Below are 13,291 nucleotides of genomic sequence, written 5' to 3'. Positions count from 1 at the left end.
TGCTTTTGAGCAACCCAGGCAGGAGAGCACTTTAGTTCCTCACAATAGTGCTGGACAATATTAATGAAAACTCAGAAGCAATAGAGTCCCCTGCACCACCTTCTATTGGGATGGAAAGAGATGGGATGGAGATTAGAGATTGGTTATGTATCTTCATAATATCTGATAGAGAATCTCAGTAGAAGGGAGAACTTAAGGAAGATGGCTGTCAACTTGAAACAACCAGTCCAATTATTCTTTTCTATCTCCTACTGCAGGTATTTATAGGCTGGGTGTTACCAGGGTGTGAGAAGAAGGACAAGAGTCTAATGTTTCATTGCCTTTGGGTCTTAGTCCAACGATGAACCCGCATACAGACGGGAGGTTGAACAACTAGCCTCGTGGTGCCACTGGAACAATCTAGAACTGAACACACTTAAAACCGTATAAATGGTGGTAGATTTCAGGAGAAACCCTCCCATCCTACCTCCTCTCACAATACTAGACAACACAGTATCAACAGTAGAGACCTTTAAATTTCTAGGCTCCATCATATCTCATGACCTAAAATGGACACCTAATATCAAAAAATGTCATTAAAAAAGTTAATAACAAAGAATGTTCTTTCTGCGCCAACTCAGGAAGCTCAAACTGCCCAAGGAGCTGCTGATACAGTTCTACAGAGGAATCATTGAGTCTGTTATCTGCACCTCTATAACTGTGTGGTTTGGTTCTGCAACCCAACAAGATCGACACAGACTTCAGAGAATAATCAGAACTGGCAGAAAAAACAATTGCTGCTAACCTGCCTTCCATTGAGGACCTGTATACTGCACGGGTCAAAAGGGCTGTGAAAATAATATTTTACTGACCCCTCGCATCCTGGACATATAAACTGTTTCTTGCAACTCTTACTCCTCTAAACATCGCTACAGAGCACTGCACACCAAGACAACTTGTACATGCAAGAATATCAGTTTTTTCCCGAATGCCATCACTCTGTTAAACAAATAATTCCCTCGATAATGTCAAACTATTTATTATATATTTATTATATAATTACTGCACTACTTTTTTTTCTTATCATTCCTATTACCCATCCTCCTCCCAATTATGACTGTATGACTATAGCCTGTGCTGACATTTCATTTTATTTTATGATTTTACATTTTATGTTTTATTACTATTGATTGTTTCCTGATTGCTTACTAGACCTATATGACAATCATTAAGTGCTGTACCTTATGATTCTTGACAAATGTATTTTCTTTTATGTACACTGAGAGCATATGCACCGGAGACAAATTCCTTGTGTGTCCAATCACACTTGGCCAATAAAGATTCTATTCTATTCTATTCTATTCTATTCTATTACAATCAGTTGTACCTGGTAGATATCAGCCCAGGATGTCTTGTCTTATTTTTTTGTTAGTCTTTTATTTTTATAGTACATAACTTGAGGTATATTTTTGTACTTATTGTATTTTTGGGTCTCCATCAGGGAGAGAACCATTATAAAAAGTAAAAATAAATTTAATAAATTAAATGAAATCTCCTATTCCCATGTTTTCTAGTACTGCACAGAAATTCTGCCTTCATCCCAATTAAAAGCCACCACCTATGCAACTAGGAAGCCAACAGCATTTGACAGCTAATCCTAATGATGCTGTAAAAGGAGTCCAGAGGTTAATTAGTACTGGGCCAAATCTGATGTTATCTCAGGGCATTGTCATTGTCCGTAGACCTGTGCTATTCCTGGGTTCCAGGTATACAACTGGATTCTCTCTGGTTTCCTTGCTGTTGAAATGTTTTCCCGGCTGCAGCGTGAAGCCCATAGCCCCAATGCTATGAACCACAGGGCAAGAGACCTTTGTCTCACTTCTTAGCTTGTGTCAAAAGCTCATGCTTCAGGCGCAAAATTTTCCTAAAACCTTTCCTCTTTTGAACTGAATCAGAATTGGAATGAGAAAGGTCCTCTTTATTGGCCTGGCACTGCCAGAAGATCAAGTGATGTAAGGGAACATATCCCCTCTTCAAATTGAGAAAGGGGACATTGATAAGCCCTGGAAATTCCATGTTTTTCCCCCAAATCTAGAGCAGCATTCCTACAGCCACTCAGCATTAATCTAAACTTGCCAGAAAGTTGTGACTGAAATTCCTGTCAGCTTCCACAGAAACCTGAAGATTACAGTACTAGCTGGAAGTCAACTCTGACAAGGGTCATCATTGCAAGATCTCAGTTCTTACCTTGCAAAACAATTCTTGTATATGACAGAAGATTCTTGGATAACTTCAGTTCTTTGTCTCTCCATAATTTTTTATGTGACAATAGTCTCTTCATCTCAATAGTCTCTACAGCTCAAATTCTTATCAGTGGAAACAGGATAAGAACTGTCTCAACCTGAGCTGTGTTGTAAAGATATTTGTATGAAATGTGCTCTCATCAGAGCTTGTTAAGGATCACAGAGAAATCTGTTTCGAGATAAGGAATTGTTCAAACAGAATCTTTCTTCATCTGCGTTTAGGTAAGGAAACAAGGTGGCAGAGACCAAAAAACCCAAACAAAAGCCACAAATGGACAAAAAAGCATGAGAATGAGATTTGGCACCAGCTGTGCAATATCTTCCCGTGTTGATTTGAAATGTATTTATGAGTTCATGCTCCATCCTCCAGTCATTTCCCTGTTCTCGCTCATGACTTGAAAAATTCTGTATTAATTTGCAGTTATCTATCTCACTCTTCCTCCAAGGTTATGAGCGCATTCCTGGGATCTAGGGGTTTCCAATATATGTAATACATATGTGTATATATATGTGTGTATATATACGTGTGTGCGTATGTGTGTGTGTGTATTTATATCCTACTTTTCTCTCCAATGAGGACACAAACAGCTTACAATATATTCTCTTCCTCTCTTTTATTCTTAGAGCAAACCTCTGAAACAGGTTACTTTGAGAAAGAATGACTAGCCTGTCACCTGGTAAACTTTGTAGTTTTGTTAAAATTGTAGACTAGAACTGAACCATATTAAGAATAGTATGATATTTATATAGCACTTTCCCTAAAAGCTTAAAGTTCCACAACCTAGAAAAAATGTGCGTTGTTTTTACCATATGACAGATGAGGGATTGCAGCTGAGAATTAAGTTCATGCATTGAATTGTTCATCATTTACATTTTTCAGTGGTTACACTAAAGAGTTCCTGTTGTTTCCTGTCCAGAGACACCACTTTAGGTCAGTGTTCTGAGCAGTGCATACTTGCCAGCTGTGAACCAGGTCCCCATCTACTCAGCACCAGAACTCAAACTGCCCTCCCTCACCTTGAGGCAGCCAGGCCAATGACCCCCACCCCCAGGCTGATCATGAGGAAGAGTGCGGGTGGGGAGAATAAAAGGAGTGTGGTTTTGCTTCCCCAAGAGAATGAGCTCCTCACTGCCAATCACCTGCAAGCCACAGATCTTCTGGGTGCAGCCAAGAAGAACATGCTTTGCACAAGTCCAACAGCCTACTGAACAACGCCAGCCACCACCGAATCTGCATTTGGGTCGGCCTCATATAGAGGCCAGCTAAGGAGGCTATAGACCTCTCCTGGGAGAGTAGAGGGCTGGTGCAGGAAAATGGAAGGGTAGCAATGGGGGAAGAAAAACACAAGGTGAAGGGACAGGCACAGGGTGTAGAGGGGAAGAAGCCTTGGGGAAATGTAAATCCATGGAGAGGGAACTGGATAGATACATGGGAGAAAAGGTGGACAGGGGAGGATCAAAAGGAGGTGGGTCCACAATCATATAAAAGAGCACTTGTAGATGGATGAGGAGGAAGTAGTTGACAAGTTCCCAGTTTGTGGGGGTGGGTGGAAGCTGCAGCTGGGATGCAAGGAGACTCCTCTCCATCAGCAATCCTGCCTTCACCCATTTTGAGGCCATAGCACTCAAAGACCATTGACACAGCAACAGGACGGGAGCACATGTGAATATAGGAAGGAGGAGCACCTTCACATTACCATGTAGATACTTGAGGAATGTGATCTTAGTTTGGAAATTTAAACATAATTCAAGCATAATATTTTTAAGCTATTTACTTCAGAGTACGTTTATTAGAAAAAAATAGAATGACTAAAGATCAACTAATTTGGAAAATGTATCCAGGAATATTCAGGAATCTTATTTCCTCCTGATCTATGAACAGCCATGCCATGCCCAGAAGTCAAGAAGAACAAGTTTTGGTCCACTAAGATGGAGTTAATCATCTGAATTTAAGCTTCTCCCTTAGAAAGAACCTTCCTGTTACTTCTAAAAAGTAATTAACTTCTGTCTGTCATGAACAACTCCTCCAAATTCCTGCTCATATTGTGGACGCATAGCATATGACTAGGGAATGATGTGCTGGCACTTCCATATGAACATCAGCTTTTGGTAACACCATTACAGAAGTAATGGTGAAGTGGTTATTAGTATCTGGAAAATATCCATATCACATGACCTTTGGATCTGTCCATGAATTGTTTTCTTAGATTAAAATAGTCAAAGATAAGGCATGTGATTAACCTGTAAATCACAACACAATTGCAAGGCTTTCAAGGAAACATTGGACTTGTAATGCAAGAATTTGTAACTCTAACTGTTCATCCCTCTGGGTTCTTACCTCTCATTTCTTTCTTTCTTTCTTTCTTTCTTTCTTTCTTTCTTTCTTTCTTTCTATCTATCTATCTATCTATCTATCTATCTATCTATCTATCTATCTATCTATCTATCTATCTATCTATCTATCTATCTATCTATCTATCTATCTATCTATCTATCTATCTATCTATCTATCTATCTATCTATCTATCTATCTATACCCCAACAGGGCTCAGGGAAGCAAACAACAACAACAAATTACAGAATTAAAACAACAAAAACCATAACCAGCATTAAAGCATTAAAACAACTCACAGATGGTGTTACCCCGCCCCCCGGGCTTGCCACTAGCACCCATGGGGAGACCCCAGTGATGATAATGGTTCTTGCTGCGGTTATTAGATCAGGACCTGCAAAGCTCAGATACCAGGAACTACAATTCCCATCAGCCCCTACCAGCATGGCCAATTGGCCATGCTGACAGAGGCTGATGGGAATTGTAGTTCCTGAACATCTGGAGAGCTGCAGGTTCCCTACCCCTGGGCTAGATGGAAATACCCAGCAGAAAAGCTCTGTCTTACAGGTCCTGCGGAACTCATTCCCGCAGGGCCCTGATCTCATCAGGTAGCTTATTCCATCAGGTAGATGCCAGGACTGAAAAGGCTCTGGTTCTCGTGGAAGCCAGCTGGACCTCCTTTGGGCCAGGGATCTCCAGTAGATTTCCCTCCAACGAGTACAGGAACCTGATGGGGCAATATGGGGAGAGGCGGTCCATTTATGCAGGTATATTAATCTATGCCTGTACATTAATCATGTTTCAGTAACAGCCTTGCAAGCCCTACATCAGTTCCTTTCCTTCTTTCAAGCTCCTTTGATCTAAAGATTTTGAGCAGTAAATAGGGACAAGCCCTACTTCTTTGAGTATCCCAACTGTATTTTATTTGGTAAATTTCTGTCCTGTCCTTCAAATACATCCCAGGATAGGTAACACAATATAAAAATGCATCTAAACATTACAATAAAAGCAGTGTCATAAACATATAAAGTACCTCCTAAAAACATACCTAAAAAACCACACTTGCCGTAACTTCCAGGTGAAATTGGAGAGCAAGTTCCAAAAATGCCAGTGGTCTAGGGGTAGATGGCATGAATCAGTCAAACACCTGGGCAAAAATTGAAGACTTAACCAAAAGCCGAAAAGATGTATAATGCTAGCACCTGTTGAATCTCTAATGGAAGGGCATTACATAAAGTGGGGGCTATCACAGAGAAAGTCCTCCAGGCAGCTCACCTATGAAAACTGGAAGATAAGAAACCTGGGGCCAGAGTCTCAGTTGGTAAGAGTTGTTACAATCCTATAATTTGCAATATCAGCCTGTAGAAATTTCCTCCTAGAACAGTGGTTCTCAACCTTCCTAATGCCACGACCCTTTAATACAGTTCCTCATGTTGTGGTGATCCCCAACCCTAACATTTATCCATTTTACAGATGGAGGACACTGATTCTGAGAATCTTAGGCGACCCCTGTGAAAGGGTCATTCGACCCCCAAAGGGGTCCCAACCCCCAGGTTGAGAGCCACTGTCCTAGAACAAAACAAAAATCAAGTTAGCTTTAAATACTGATTCCCCCACTTCTCTTCCAGTAAAAGTATATTGACTCTTTATTGGATGCTAACAGTGGGGCCTCCTCTCTGTTAACATTTTCAGTTTCACTTCAGTCATTCCTGCAAAGTACTATATTTTCTGGCGTATAAAACTACTTTTTAACCCAGGAAAATCTTCTCAAAAGTCAGGGGTCGTCTTATACGCCTGGTATCATCTTATAGGGCGGGTGCTGAAACTTCCAAGCTGGACTGGAGAGTCTGCGGTCGCCATATATGGTGGGGGGAGCTCAAAAACGGCCGCAGCCATATCCCCGCCATATGCAGCTGTCCAGGAGCAGGGAACCTCTCCTCCCCAGACTTGCTGGCAGAGACCCACCCCTCCCCGTGCTTGTGGGAGGGGTTCCCCACCTTGGACTGGCCAGAGGGGACTAACCCCTCCCGAGACTGGCCGAACTCAGCAGACTTGCCGGCGGAACCCTGTCGCAGCAGGTCCAGACCGGCGCAGAGACGTGAAGGGGAGGTGGCAGACAGCCAGCCCTCCTGTTCTCCTGGGCCGGGAACCAGCGGGCCCAAGAGGATAGAGCCAGGCGCTGTTGACAAGGTGGGCCGGGCACCACCCGAGCGAGCACGCAGGCCTGTGTCCTTGCGAGGGCAGGCCTGTTACGAAGTGGGAGATGGGGTTCTGGGACTGCCAAGGCTGACTGGACGGGCGAGGAGGTCAGGAGGGAGGTGAGGCAGAGCAGGAGAGGGGTCTTTATTGGCGGAGGGGATAAAAAGCATGGAGGAAGAAAAGGTGGAGCCGCGAAGGGAGAGGAGTGTGGGAGGTGGACGGATGAATGTGGGAGGCTGGAAAGGAGAGAAGAGGAGAGGGTAGGAAGGAGAGATGGAGAGAGAGACAAGGAGAGAAAGGGAGGAAGGGACAGGAGAAGACCATATACAAGGGAAGGAGGAAGGGACTGAGAGAGAAGGGGAAGAGACCTGTGAAGCTAACAGGCTCTCTCTATCAGGGACAGCAGTGCCAGGCAAGACAGGCTTGGGCTTTCTGGTTTACCCAGCAACTTAGCATGCTGTGGCTTCAAAGGCTGTCACAGCTAGCCCCCCTAACCACGGGGGTGAGGCCGGGGATCCCAGCACCCGGGAAGGGGTAGGAGGGTTGGCCACAGTCTTATATGGCGAGTATATCCCAAAGTCTATATTTTAACTGGAAAAGTTGGGGGCCATCTTATATGCCCAGTCATCTTATATGCTGGAAAATACAGTAACTAGTTCCGGCTGTTTTGTATTATTTACTTTGTTGTACTGAATAGCGAGTACTATGGCCAACATTCTTCACATTACCAGAGTTAAGAGGAAGCCATTCATCTCCCTTGCCTTTCTCTAAGCCTCGACTGCCTTGATTGCAAAAGAACATAAAACTGCTATCTTGACTTTAAAGACTCTGGGAAGGAATATGCTTTGTCTTTCCTCTTCCTCCTCCTCCTTTCCTCCTCCTCCTCCTTCCCTTGCTTGAAACAGATAGCCATAGTGAAATACACAACTCCCTCCCTCGCTTCCTGCTGATAAGTTGGCAACATCCTTGTTGGCAGGCTGGTGGATATTACAGTTGAAGATTTAGGGACCTTTGAGACCTCTTGGGGAATATCATTTTATCCCCTTTGCTTCTGGGCCAGTAAGGTAGAGATTGATCCGCTGAGTTCATTCCCCTTGATATGAGGATCTTCCCCCACTGTACTGATTAACAACACTGAGCCAAGCTTAGTGTCTACTGTGGCTTCATTAAGGAATTCTAGGAAAGTCTCTCCCACTTTCCCTTTTATATTTATGGAGCTAGAAGAAAAAGAGACGGGGATTATACAGTACCTCCTGCTCAAAGAACAAGGAGTGGAAAAGCTTAGTCTTCCACTAAAATACAAAGCCTCTCAGCCATAGTCGTTGACAGGACAGCTGCAAAAGCAACGGATACATAAAGTTAAAGAAAGGAAGAAGGAATGACAGAAGCTCATGCTGCAAGAAAAACATAATAAATCCATGAGCTACATACAGCCCAGCACTTTTTATGACCAGGAGCAAGCATGAGGGAATGACTTGAACTTAACCAAAGCCGTTAATTACCTGGCTAAGATCAAAAGCCTAAGTAAAGGGAGTATATTTATGACGCACCTTACAGGAGACGCTTCAACTTTCTGCAATTTTTTTATTAATTGGTTTGATTAAGTAGATTTAAAGAGCCTAAGCAGAGACTCCTAAATCATACCCCATATTGATCTAACGAAATACTCGATAAATTTTCTAATATGGTTCCTTTCCTTTCTGCAGTCTGGTGGATAATGTTGCTCCTGGCAATAATTTACTGTTAAGCCCTCTGTTGTGACATGTGGATTGCAAGGAGGAGGATGGGCAGAGGGCCGGGGGATAAAGTGGTGAAATGCAGGCTTCCTCTTTGAGGGGCTTCATTATTTGTGTGTGCAAATAACCCCTACATGCAACAAAAGGATTGTTTTGGATATGCCATTGTTCTGCTGTAGTCATGCATGCTAATGGTTAGTAGGTGTAAGGGAGGGAGAACAAAATGTCCAAGTAGTACTGTAGTAGTTAGATGGCATCGTGGCCTCTGAACTTTGGCAACCATTTTATGAGGGTCAGCTCTCTTTGCCATCATATGCTACTGGAACTGAGAATCAAAGGCCATTGTGCTGCTTATTTTTGGAGGACAACCTGAGATTTGCTACTATCTCATAAAATTCAACAATCCCTGCAGTATTGCTTGGACATCTTTCCCTCTCAAAGCTCATGCTCACCAGCAAGTATGCTCACTGTAGCAGACAAAGACACTTTGTTGTCTATGCAGTGCTTATCTGTAAACATATACCAAGTCTGAAGGAGAGAATATTCACTAGGCATCTTTACCACTTGTCATGTTTGATCACCTGAACAATCATTCTCCTTCCTGCATGTACATACAGTCTAAGGCAGTGGTTCTCAATCTTCCTAATGGCGCGGCTCTTTAATACAGTTCCTCATGTTGTGGTGACCCCCAACCCTAACATTTGTCCATTTTACAGATGGAGAACACTGATGCAGAGAGTCTTTCACAAGGGTCGTTCGATCCCCAAAGGGGTCCCGACCCACAGGTTGAGAACCACTGGTCTAAGGACTACCATGTGTGCACCCAAGTTGAGTACTTTTTAGTATAGATGAGATATCCCTCCTTTTCCTTTCCCAATTCAGAACTGAACCATGCAAATCAACCATGCAAATCAAAAATTTATCTACTGATAAATTTTTACCCAGTCCCCCTCCCCACAATAATATCTCAATGTTTCCTCCCAGTTCTGCTAGGCCGTTTCCGCACGGCCCATGGCAGCGGAACCTGGGGGGGGGGGTAAAGCGCCCCCCAGGCGCCCGTTCGCTGGAATACGCTTCTGCCACCCAGACGCCAGCACGCGGCGACCTGACTCCGCTTCCCTTCCCCCAGGGTGGCGTCAGGCCGCCCTAAACAACAACCCTTTAAAGGGTTGTTGTTGAGGAAAGCGTCTTCCAGCGGCGTGAGTGCGAACCCGGCGCCCAGCCCGAGAGCACGCTGTCTCCCTCCTCCCGTCTGACCTCCACGATGTCCTGTTGAGTACCTGGGCTGGCCAGGTGGCCCGCAGGCCACCTCCTCCGACCTCCAGGGGTCGGGGAGGCAGTGTGAGCTCGGCTCCAGCAGGCGGGAACATCGTGTCCAGAGAAGGCGCCGCTCGATGCGGAGCTGCCTCTCCTGGGCTTGGCGCCTCGCTGCCCAGCCTGCAAGGCGCGGCTTGCGTGCAGCGAACTTCCATGTGCAGCCAGAACTCTTGCAGCGCGGGGCGCCGAGGTGGCCACGATCTTGAAGCTTGGCCCTAGCAATGGTAGTACTGGGGAGATTGCTGGGGGCTTCCTTAAGAGATCTCTTTCCTTGTTATAAATAACAATCTCTTTCCATTATAAATAACAGTGTCTCATGTATCAGGAAGTCAGGGCTCTTCAGTATAAATATTAGGTGCCCTGTAAAAATGTAGAAAATGCATGTGGAAAATGGTTGTGCAGGTCTATGGTGAAAACTTTTAGCTCCAAAGTAATCAAGGACTCATAGATTGAAGATTCCTTAAATTCTACATTACAGAGAAAGAGAGGAACAAAAAACAGGAACCATCTATGGGTTTCTTTGAATTTTGGAGAAAGGAGCTTTCTCACAGCTGAAGTTTATTTCACAAATATTTTTGTCAAGGAAAAATAAATAAATTTGCAATGAGTCGCTTTAGAGTTAAATAAGTACTGCTTTTAACCATCCAATCTGTGTTAAATGCAGATTACATGAGAAGCACTCTGCTCATCTGCTTCACTAGAATCATTCCCTATTTCTATGAAAGTGAGAGAAAAGGAGCTTAACACCTTTTATTTTCATTAAGCTAGAGCAAGATAATTGCTTACATTTTTTATCTTCTTTCAGGAGAAGCGGGTCTCATGCAGTAGCAGCTGAAAAACTTTTCTGAAAATAAGTGTGACTCTAGGAATCAAGGCATGTACAGCAGTTTCTAAACATATGATAAAATCTGGCAGCTTCCAAAGACTAATTGTGTCAAATATTATCTAGAGAGGCATCTACAAAGCTTCCTGCTTTCTGGGCAAGAGAGGCATGGCAATGGGGAATCTGCATGTTCTCTACCAAAACACACAGCAGCATAGAGTGCTGAGGAATTTCCATGGCTGGCCTGTGAAAGAAAGTCAGTGTGCATCCAGTGTGCCCACCCTCCTGCTACTCACTAATGAGAGGAGAAAAATAAATAGCACCCTTTAGCCTTCATCTGAATGAGAGCTTCAATTCTGGAAAACAAATGGTCTAGGACTATGGAAAAGTATTAGCTAGAGGATTGCATTTTCCATTTGTATAGGAAAATTATTTTATTTTGTAGAGAGGGGTTACTGCTAAGGAAAGGGTTGCACTGTTGTGCCCACTGTCTGTTGTTGTTGTTGTTGTTGTTATTACATTTACATTACTAATTATTATTAGTATTATTATTATTACATGTTGTTTAATATCAGAGCTGTCAGTTCTTTAGCTGGTTGTTGGCCTTTCATTACAATTTGAGCCAGAGGCCTAGGATGTTGTAATGTATCAGTGCAATATTTATGCAGATCCCAGCAGGACTGCCTTCTGAATCTGACAGATGTAGATTTTGTCAATTTGAAGATGTTTCAAGGGCTGCCCTAGTATTTTTGGAATGGCACCCAGGGTGCCGATTACCACTGGGATGACTTCATTTGGTTTGTGTCATAGTTGATGTATCTCAATTTTCAAATAGTGGTATTTAGTGCAGGGACATAGCTGGGCAGGAGTGCGCCAGGGGCACACTCCATGTTTTCTGTCCCCATGGCTCCTCCCCTCCCCACAGCCTTCTCCCTTTCCCACGCCCCCACTTACCTTTTCCAGCTGGCAGAAAACAGTTTTCTGCCAGCTGAAAATGGGCCAGGCTGGTGGGGCAGGAGAAGGGAGGTGGGGGGTCAGGGGGCAATTTTTGTGCCCACAGCCCTGGTGTACTGCGCAGACACACCTCACCCCCTTGTAGTTCTGCCACTGATTTAGTGGCTTTGTCATGTTCTTTTTCACTGACCCTACTGTCACCAGGTGCTGCTATGTCAATTATAGTCACTTTCTGACCCTCTATCACCATGATGTCTGGTGTATTATATCCATTTGGATTTGAAAGTCCCACAAGATCTTGACCTTCTCATTTTCCATGACTTTCTCTGGTCGATGTTCCCACCAATTTTTAGCTGTCCTAATGTTGTAATTCTTGCATAAATTCCAGTGGATCATCTTGGCTACTGAGTTGTGTCTCTGTTTGTACTCAGTCTTGGCAATCCTTTTACAGCAGCTGAGTACATGATCTACAGTTTCATCAGTTTCCTTGCATGATCTGCACCTTGCATCATCTGAGGATTTTTTGATTCTGGCCTTGATTGTATTTGTCCTAATGGCCTGCTCTTGGGTGGCTAGAATCAGTGATTCATTTTCCCTTTCCAGAGTTCTAGTTGTTAACCACAGCCAAGTCTTTTCGTTGTCCATCTTGTCCTTGATCATCTCCAGAAACTGTCCATGCACTGCTTCATTGTGCCAGCTTTCTGTCCTCATTTTAATCATATTTTTCTGTATTCCTGTTTGGTTCTCTGGCTTTCAGTAAATGTCTATTCTTCACTTCAATCAATGCCTGCACTTGACTTTCTTTCACATAATCAGCCATTGTATGTTTCTCCTCTTCCACTGTTTGCTTTACTTGCAGTAGCTCTCTGCCACAAGATCTTTGGGGAAGGTATAGTCTATCAGTATCACTACATGGGCGTAAGGCATAGTGCATTGTCAAAAGCTTCTGAGTTTTTCTATGCAATGCATTCAAATCAGCCCGTGTCCAGAGTACGATTCTGGCGCTGTACCTGATGACGGGTATGGCCCAGGTGTTGATGGCCTTGATGGTATTTCTGCCATTTAATTTGGATTTCAACATTTTCCTGACCCTCTGGATGTATTCTATGCTTACCACAGACTTCACTTTCCTGAGCTTGAGACTATCCAGATGGAAAATGTCCAGGTATTTATAGGCTTCCTTTTTGTATAGTCTATTGGTATCACTACATGGGTGTAAGGAGTAGTGCATTGCCATAAACGTAAACGACTTTTTCTATCCAATGTATTAGTTTTGTTTCATATCATAGTTGCCAGTTCTTTAACTGATTGTTGGCCTTTCATTGCAATTCAAGCCTCACCCAGAGACCTAGTAAGTTGTAATGTATCGATGTAGTATTCATGCGGATTCCAGCAGAGCTGCCTTCTGTTTTGGGACGGTGCCCAAGGTGCCGATTACCACCAGGATGGCCTCAGCTGGTTGGTGCCATAGTTGTTGAAGCTCACATGATGGTACATGAATGGTACAGGATGAAGGAATAAGAGGGGAAGTCCTCCTATGGATTAAAAACTGGTTGAGAAACAGGAAGCAAAGAGTGGGTGTAAATGGGAAATTCTCACAATGGAGAGATGTGGGGAGTGGTGTCCCCCAAGGATCCGTATTGGGACC

At 43.6% G+C, this 13,291-nt stretch overlaps 1 long non-coding RNA gene across 1 annotated transcript; it reads left to right on the top strand.

Moving 5' to 3' along the window:
- The first annotated feature begins 261 nt into the window (after nucleotides 1-261).
- On the top strand, nucleotides 262-7,468 carry LOC125428341. The gene is made up of 3 exons (XR_007243805.1): nucleotides 262-274; nucleotides 6,711-6,712; nucleotides 7,367-7,468. It is a non-coding gene; the product is annotated as an uncharacterized LOC125428341 (long non-coding RNA).
- The last annotated feature ends 5,823 nt before the right edge of the window (nucleotides 7,469-13,291 follow it).

Source organism: Sphaerodactylus townsendi, linkage group LG03 (genome assembly GCF_021028975.2).
Source record: "Sphaerodactylus townsendi isolate TG3544 linkage group LG03, MPM_Stown_v2.3, whole genome shotgun sequence".
Lineage (NCBI taxonomy): Eukaryota > Metazoa > Chordata > Lepidosauria > Squamata > Sphaerodactylidae > Sphaerodactylus > Sphaerodactylus townsendi.
The sequence above is the reverse complement of the archived record's forward strand: the minus strand, read 5'-3'. Positions and strand labels throughout refer to the sequence as shown.